We start from the raw sequence: 8,647 nt of genomic DNA, 5'->3' as shown, positions 1-8,647 counted from the left end.
TGTTTTGTTTCTGATTGCCAATTCAATACAGCCATTTTAAGAAAAAAAATTGGCAACACAGATATTTCTGCAGTGTCACTACAGTGTTTTGTTTCTGATAGCGATGAAGAGGGAGTACATTGATCATGTGTCATACAGTCATTGACTTCCACTATTTTGGAGAAAGAGGTTGGCTGTTGGTTATGTGTCTAGAAATAAGTTGGGAGAAAAAGCGTTGGTACTTTGGTGGTATATAATCTTGTAAATGTTGCTGCCCAAGTTGGGAGAAGAAGGTAAGAATACATAATTAATCTGAGTCATTGATTTTGTTAGTTAATGCGCCCAAGTCATTAACATGTGCAAAGTTGACCTATCTCAGGTGGTCACCGCTACCAGTTGCTCGACATACAGTACATACAAGGAAAAGCCCCATCATGAGTTCATAAGGAAACCCAAACTAGATCATCTGCCGGATCACACTCTCTCGCAATTAATGCTCCGCTCAAATGGCGTCACACTCGTTGGAGTAAATATACGGCGTATGAGCCATGTATTCTGTTCTTTTCTCTCAACTTTTTAGTACTACTAATAGAACGGAACACTTTGTTCTACTGATCTGACTTGTAAACAATGGTGTGTATCTATGCTACGAAACAGTTCTACTGTTCTTCCCTGTTTACTTTCAGTTTGCATTATTAAAAAGCATGAGAGGCATGGTTGCAGTTTGAAATGCTAATTCCATTGTGAGGGTCATGGAATTTAATTATTCAAATGGATAGTTTAGATATTCCCTTCTATAGCTTCTATAGCTTCTATTGTTTATAGGTTTACAGATTTACTTGTTGGTGCTCAGCTCCGCTGTTAGGCTGTTACCGTGTTGCCCCATTTACTTAAGAGGAGCTGAAGATGTCCTACAGTTAGAGTATCTGTGCCACATGAGCTGTGTATTCTGCTCTTCGTTCTTACTTTTCCTGCTACAGTTCATTGACTTTGTTGTTGGCCCGTGTATTTTTTTTCTGTAAGGCTGTTGTTGCATCTCTTGCGTTTTTTCGTTTGTGTTTAACCATTTCGCTGCTGGTGCTTGGCGATGCTGTTAGGTTGTTATGGTTTGATCCTCTGAGAGTTGAAGCCGATATATTGTGTTCTGTTTTGCATTTCCATCGGAGTTGGACATGGCCTTGTCCCTTTTACTTAAAAAGAACTGAACATGTCTTCTCATTTACCAGCTAAATGAGCTAATTCCAAGTTCATGTTTGCCTGGATGAAGATTTGTAGTTTACATGGTGACAGGTTGACCATGACGATGTCCCATTATGTAAAAATGATGGTGATCATTTGACATGTTTATTTTCTCCAAGTTCATGTCACATCAGATGGACAATCAAGTGATTTCAGTGTTGCTTGTGTGGTTGAGATTTGGAGTACTGCCTCATCTTCTTCAGTATGTGGATCAACAATTTCTAGTGGTGGTGATATTTGATGAATGACGGTGATATTTGGTGAAGCATAATACTGAGGCCGCCGCTCAGCGTTGACCATTTGTTAGGGAATGTTTGACATTTTAGGAACTGAATTTATAGATAGGTACCGTAAACAGAAGCCTGTTGTATAGATAAGAGCTGTTTATTTCCCTGGAATGTTTGAGACTGTGTCTTGATGTCGATGCTGCATTGGCGAGATTGGTTGACTGAAATAAATTTGGATGAGTTCTTCTTTTTCTTTTTAGAATGCTGTAATTGTATCACCGAGTATCATTTTGTTCGTTCTTTTCTCTACACAAATATGGTAACAAAATCATGATCGTAACAAACTAACATTTTGTTCTTGGCCCGTGATTATTATTGCACTGCTTTTGTTTGAAGTACAGATAGAACACATGTCTTTGTGTTTTCCTTTTATGTCTATATATAAAAGGATCCTGCACATTTGTTTTTGAGATTTTTGAGTTTGCAGAAGTAAAGTCAAGATAGTGTTTTTTTACAGTAAATTATGATCTGCAAAAAAATAACAGCAAATGGAGTAGTTGACTGACTGATAAGAGCTGTTTATCGAGTCTGCAAAAGTAAAACAGAGTGTTTTTTTCACAGTATATTCAGATCTGCAGCAAAAAGATTGGAGAAGTGGGGTATCAAAATAACAGCAATTTTTTTTTGAGAAGTGGGGTATTCAGTCAGATCTGCAAAAACAAATTTTGGAGAAGTGGCAATTTTTTTTTTGGAGAAGTGGGGTATTATATTCAGGTGTGCAAAAAAGAAAGAAAAAGAATGGAGAAGTGGGGTATCGATCCCCATACAGTTCATTGACTTTGTTGTTGGCCCGTGTATTTTTTTCTGTAAGGCTGCTGTTGCATCTCTTGCGTTTTTTCGTTTGTGTTTAACCATTTCGCTGCTGGTGCTTGGCGATGCTGTTAGGTTGTTATGGTTTGATCCTCTGAGAGTTGAAGCCGATATATTGTGTTCTGTTTTGCATTTCCATCGGAGTTGGACATGGCCTTGTCCCTTTTACTTAAAAAGAACTGAACATGTCTTCTCATTTACCAGCTAAATGAGCTAATTCCAAGTTCATGTTTGCCTGGATGAAGATTTGTAGTTTACATGGTGACAGGTTGACCATGACGATGTCCCATTATGTAAAAATGATGGTGATCATTTGACATGTTTATTTTCTCCAAGTTCATGTCACATCAGATGGACAATCAAGTGATTTCAGTGTTGCTTGTGTGGTTGAGATTTGGAGTACTGCCTCATCTTCTTCAGTATGTGGATCAACAATTTCTAGTGGTGGTGATATTTGATGAATGACGGTGATATTTGGTGAAGCATAATACTGAGGCCGCCGCTCAGCGTTGACCATTTGTTAGGGAATGTTCGACATTTTAGGAACTGAATTTATAGATAGGTACCGTAAACAGAAGCCTGTTGTATAGATAAGAGCTGTTTATTTCCCTGGAATGTTTGAGACTGTGTCTTGATGTCGATGCTGCATTGGCGAGATTGGTTGACTGAAATAAATTTGGACGAGTTCTTCTTTTTCTTTTTAGAATGCTGTAATTGTATCACCGAGTATCATTTTGTTCGTTCTTTTCTCTACACAAATATGGTAACAAAATCATGATCGTAACAAACTAACATTTTGTTCTTGGCCCGTGATTATTATTGCACTGCTTTTGTTTGAAGTACAGATAGAACACATGTCTTTGTGTTTTCCTTTTATGTCTATATATAAAAGGATCCTGCACATTTGTTTTTGAGATTTTTGAGTTTGCAGAAGTAAAGTCAAGATAGTGTTTTTTTTTCCAGTAAATTATGATCTGCAAAAAAATAACAGCAAATGGAGTAGTTGACTGACTGATAAGAGCTGTTTATCGAGTCTGCAAAAGTAAAACAGAGTGTTTTTTTCACAGTATATTCAGATCTGCAGCAAAAAGATTGGAGAAGTGGGGTATCAAAATAACAGCAATTTTTTTTTGAGAAGTGGGGTATTCAGTCAGATCTGCAAAAACAAATTTTGGAGAAGTGGCAATTTTTTTTTTGGAGAAGTGGGGTATTATATTCAGGTGTGCAAAAAACAAAGAAAAAGAATGGAGAAGTGGGGTATCGATCCCCATACAGTTCATTGACTTTGTTGTTGGCCCGTGTATTTTTTTTCTGTAAGGCTGCTGTTGCATCTCTTGCGTTTTTTCGTTTGTGTTTAACCATTTCGCTGCTGGTGCTTGGCGATGCTGTTAGGTTGTTATGGTTTGATCCTCTGAGAGTTGAAGCCGATATATTGTGTTCTGTTTTGCATTTCCATCGGAGTTGGACATGGCCTTGTCCCTTTTACTTAAAAAGAACTGAACATGTCTTCTCATTTACCAGCTAAATGAGCTAATTCCAAGTTCATGTTTGCCTGGATGAAGATTTGTAGTTTACATGGTGACAGGTTGACCATGACGATGTCCCATTATGTAAAAACGATGGTGATCATTTGACATGTTTATTTTCTCCAAGTTCATGTCACATCAGATGGACAATCAAGTGATTTCAGTGTTGCTTGTGTGGTTGAGATTTGGAGTACTGCCTCATCTTCTTCAGTATGTGGATCAACAATTTCTAGTGGTGGTGATATTTGATGAATGACGGTGATATTTGGTGAAGCATAATACTGAGGCCGCTGCTCAGCGTTGACCATTTGTTAGGGAATGTTCGACATTTTAGGAACTGAATTTATAGATAGGTACCGTAAACAGAAGCCTGTTGTATAGATAAGAGCTGTTTATTTCCCTGGAATGTTTGAGACTGTGTCTTGATGTCGATGCTGCATTGGCGAGATTGGTTGACTGAAATAAATTTGGACGAGTTCTTCTTTTTCTTTTTAGAATGCTGTAATTGTATCACCGAGTATCATTTTGTTCGTTCTTTTCTCTACACAAATATGGTAACAAAATCATGATCGTAACAAACTAACATTTTGTTCTTGGCCCGTGATTATTATTGCACTGCTTTTGTTTGAAGTACAGATAGAACACATGTCTTTGTGTTTTCCTTTTATGTCTATATATAAAAGGATCCTGCACATTTGTTTTTGAGATTTTTGAGTTTGCAGAAGTAAAGTCAAGATAGTGTTTTTTTTTACAGTAAATTATGATCTGCAAAAAAATAACAGCAAATGGAGTAGTTGACTGACTGATAAGAGCTGTTTATCGAGTCTGCAAAAGTAAAACAGAGTGTTTTTTTCACAGTATATTCAGATCTGCAGCAAAAAGATTGGAGAAGTGGGGTATCAAAATAACAGCAAATTTTTTTTTGAGAAGTGGGGTATTCAGTCAGATCTGCAAAAACAAATTTTGGAGAAGTGGCAATTTTTTTTTTGGAGAAGTGGGGTATTATATTCAGGTGTGCAAAAAACAAAGAAAAAGAATGGAGAAGTGGGGTATCGATCCCCATACAGTTCATTGACTTTGTTGTTGGCCCGTGTATTTTTTTTCTGTAAGGCTGCTGTTGCATCTCTTGCGTTTTTTCGTTTGTGTTTAACCATTTCGCTGCTGGTGCTTGGCGATGCTGTTAGGTTGTTATGGTTTGATCCTCTGAGAGTTGAAGCCGATATATTGTGTTCTGTTTTGCATTTCCATCGGAGTTGGACATGGCCTTGTCCCTTTTACTTAAAAAGAACTGAACATGTCTTCTCATTTACCAGCTAAATGAGCTAATTCCAAGTTCATGTTTGCCTGGATGAAGATTTGTAGTTTACATGGTGACAGGTTGACCATGACGATGTCCCATTATGTAAAAACGATGGTGATCATTTGACATGTTTATTTTCTCCAAGTTCATGTCACATCAGATGGACAATCAAGTGATTTCAGTGTTGCTTGTGTGGTTGAGATTTGGAGTACTGCCTCATCTTCTTCAGTATGTGGATCAACAATTTCTAGTGGTGGTGATATTTGATGAATGACGGTGATATTTGGTGAAGCATAATACTGAGGCTGCCGCTCAGCGTTGACCATTTGTTAGGGAATGTTTGACATTTTAGGAACTGAATTTATAGATAGGTACCGTAAACAGAAGCCTGTTGTATAGATAAGAGCTGTTTATTTCCCTGGAATGTTTGAGACTGTGTCTTGATGTCGATGCTGCATTGGCGAGATTGGTTGACTGAAATAAATTTGGGCGAGTTCTTCTTTTTCTTTTTAGAATGTTATAATTGTATCACCGAGTATCATTTTGTTCGTTCTTTTCTCTACACAAATATGGTAACAAAATCATGATCGTAACAAACTAACATTTTGTTCTTGGCCCGTGATTATTATTGCACTGCTTTTGTTTGAAGTACAGATAGAACACATGTCTTTGTGTTTTCCTTTTATGTCTATATATAAAAGGATCCTGCACATTTGTTTTTGAGATTTTTGAGTTTGCAGAAGTAAAGTCAAGATAGTGTTTTTTTTTACAGTAAATTATGATCTGCAAAAAAATAACAGCAAATGGAGTAGTTGACTGACTGATAAGAGCTGTTTATCGAGTCTGCAAAAGTAAAACAGAGTGTTTTGTTCACAGTATATTCAGATCTGCAGCAAAAAGATTGGAGAAGTGGGGTATCAAAATAACAGCAATTTTTTTTTGAGAAGTGGGGTATTCAGTCAGATCTGCAAAAACAAATTTTGGAGAAGTGGCAATTTTTTTTGGAGAAGTGGGGTATTATATTCAGGTGTGCAAAAAACAAAGAAAAAGAATGGAGAAGTGGGGTATCGATCCCCATACAGTTCATTGACTTTGTTGTTGGCCCGTGTATTTTTTTTCGGTAAGGCTGCTGTTGCATCTCTTGCGTTTTTTCGTTTGTGTTTAACCATTTCGCTGCTGGTGCTTGGCGATGCTGTTAGGTTGTTATGGTTTGATCCTCTGAGAGTTGAAGCCGATATATTGTGTTCTGTTTTGCATTTCCATCGGAGTTGAACATGGCCTTGTCCCTTTTACTTAAAAAGAACTGAACATGTCTTCTCATTTACCAGCTAAATGAGCTAATTCCAAGTTCATGTTTGCCTGGATGAAGATTTGTAGTTTACATGGTGACAGGTTGACCATGACGATGTCCCATTATGTAAAAACGATGGTGATCATTTGACATGTTTATTTTCTCCAAGTTCATGTCACATCAGATGGACAATCAAGTGATTTCAGTGTTGCTGAGGTCTGCTGTACCTTCTCGCGGTGCACGCCGAAAGGAGGGATGGAGAAGACTTGCGTGGCGGCGCAATGATTTGGAATGGTGGTGCGAAACCATGCGATGCGGCGGCGGCTAGGGTAGACGTCTGCCTAACTATATAATGAGGGCCGGGTAGGTCATGAGAGTAAACCCCACGTCCTAGTCATGATCCAAAAGAATCGAAAAATAATGACTCATTAATTTTTCCCGAGCAGCAAAAATATAGACAACGTGCATAGCTCTGTCCTCGGCTCGGCTCATTCCCGCAACCCGCACCGCGCCGCGTCGTGACGAGGAGGAGGAGCGCGCGTATAGGTCTCCTCTTCTCATGCTTATACAAGTGATAGAAGAGCTCACCTTATAAAGAGGTGCAAGTCTCACTCAACTTCTGGGGTGGGACTAAACTTTAATCTCACTCACAAGCTATCACGAATGGGCCAAGAGAATTTCAAAATTTTAGTTGGGCTTTGAACCAAAAACCTACTAGCAAATTCCAACAGACTAGTCCACGGACACGTCCACGGACGTTTGAAGGGCCATATTAGATGTACACGGCTTTAGATGCTCTTACGTATTCCTCACTTCTTCGTTTTTTGCGGAGAAATACGTATATTACACAACCAATCATTCCAATTTCTTCCCGAAACTTCCCAAAAAAAATCCCGAATTGGATCCAAAATTGACGGGTTAATATGAGCTTATCCATGCGGTTAGGCACTCTTCAAATAGGAATCCATTTTCTAACTGGCTTTCGTGCTTTGGTGAGTCGTCCGAGATCTTTTCGATGACCTTATTTAGTATTTGGGTTGGTAAGTTAAACTAGATAGCTATATGAGTGAAACAAAACAACTTATAAATTTGTAGTAAAAAGAAAAAATGGGCAGAAAAAGGAAGGCGTTAAGAGACGCTCTTGGCCTAACCCTAGACACTCTAAGATCCTTTTTCAAACCTGCTCTGCTCCCATCTAAGGAAAACGAATTTCACGTTCTTCCTGAAAGAAAGGGAGGATTAGGAAAGTCCTATTGATTGCTGCTTTCTCCAGGCCGCCGGGAAAAGCATGAAAAAAATTATGGTTACAATCAGTTCCACCAAAGTCCTGGATGTTGCATCCTGTGAATTTTGTGTATTACTCAACATCCAAGCAGATGGAACCGTCTGTGAGGTGGACTGAAAGCGCAGCGACCATGGATGTTGCATCCTGTGAATTTTATACAAGGAATCATCGTGTGTGTAGTAGTTTCGGTTCAACAACTATGCGTAAAATACTCCATTGTAGAGCTAGTAAAGCACCTTCAGAGATAACATTCAGTTCTGAGTGTGATTATGTTCAGCATGCCGTGAAGATAATGGCACCATCAGAATCTCTTAGCACCATTCCTCTTGCGGTGTGGCGTGACTATGATGCTGAAACCTGGGGCATCTCCACCGCTTAATTTGGGCATCAAATATGTCCTTAGGATGGCTGCGATCAACGAGCCTGAGCTGTTGACTGAGCAGTGTCTTGTCCGTCTGTTGCATTGTGACATTGATGGTGTGTGTTTTGGAAATGCGGAAAACGAAGAGCATGAGAGCCACTTGATACTCGCCAGGCATCACCTTAAAGAGAACATGATTTCAGTCCCATTGTTTGAGGCGCTAAATATTGTGAACAAGGAGCCTCCATTCCACATATTGGTATAAGATGCCATGCTCCATCTTAATGATTTGGACCAGAAAAATGTGCTAATTCCTAGTACATTTTTATGTAAAAAATTGGTGATAATTTGACCGAAGAAATGTACTAAAGAACTTAAACTTGCCAAAAAAAATTAAAAAAGAATGAGCAATGCGCATCCAGGGAATCGAACCCTGGTCAATACCGTGGGAGGGTACTATGATACCACTACACCAGATGCGCTTCCATGTTTCTTCCTCTTTCTTTTCTTTAGAGGAGGTTGGATTCTAGAGCACTCAGATCTGCAAAGAAAAAAAAAACTAAATGGAG

At 38.7% G+C, this 8,647-nt stretch overlaps 1 non-coding gene across 1 annotated transcript; it reads right to left on the bottom strand.

The window, feature by feature from the left end:
* Positions 1-8,489: 8,489 nt before the first annotated feature.
* TRNAG-CCC (transfer RNA glycine (anticodon CCC)) lies at positions 8,490-8,560 on the bottom strand. The gene has a single exon. It is a non-coding gene; the product is annotated as a tRNA-Gly (tRNA).
* Between the last annotated feature and the right edge of the window lie 87 nt (positions 8,561-8,647).

Source organism: Triticum aestivum, chromosome 4A (genome assembly GCF_018294505.1).
Source record: "Triticum aestivum cultivar Chinese Spring chromosome 4A, IWGSC CS RefSeq v2.1, whole genome shotgun sequence".
NCBI lineage: Eukaryota > Viridiplantae > Streptophyta > Magnoliopsida > Poales > Poaceae > Triticum > Triticum aestivum.
Note: the sequence above shows the minus strand (reverse complement) of the source record. Positions and strands in the feature narration are given on the sequence as shown.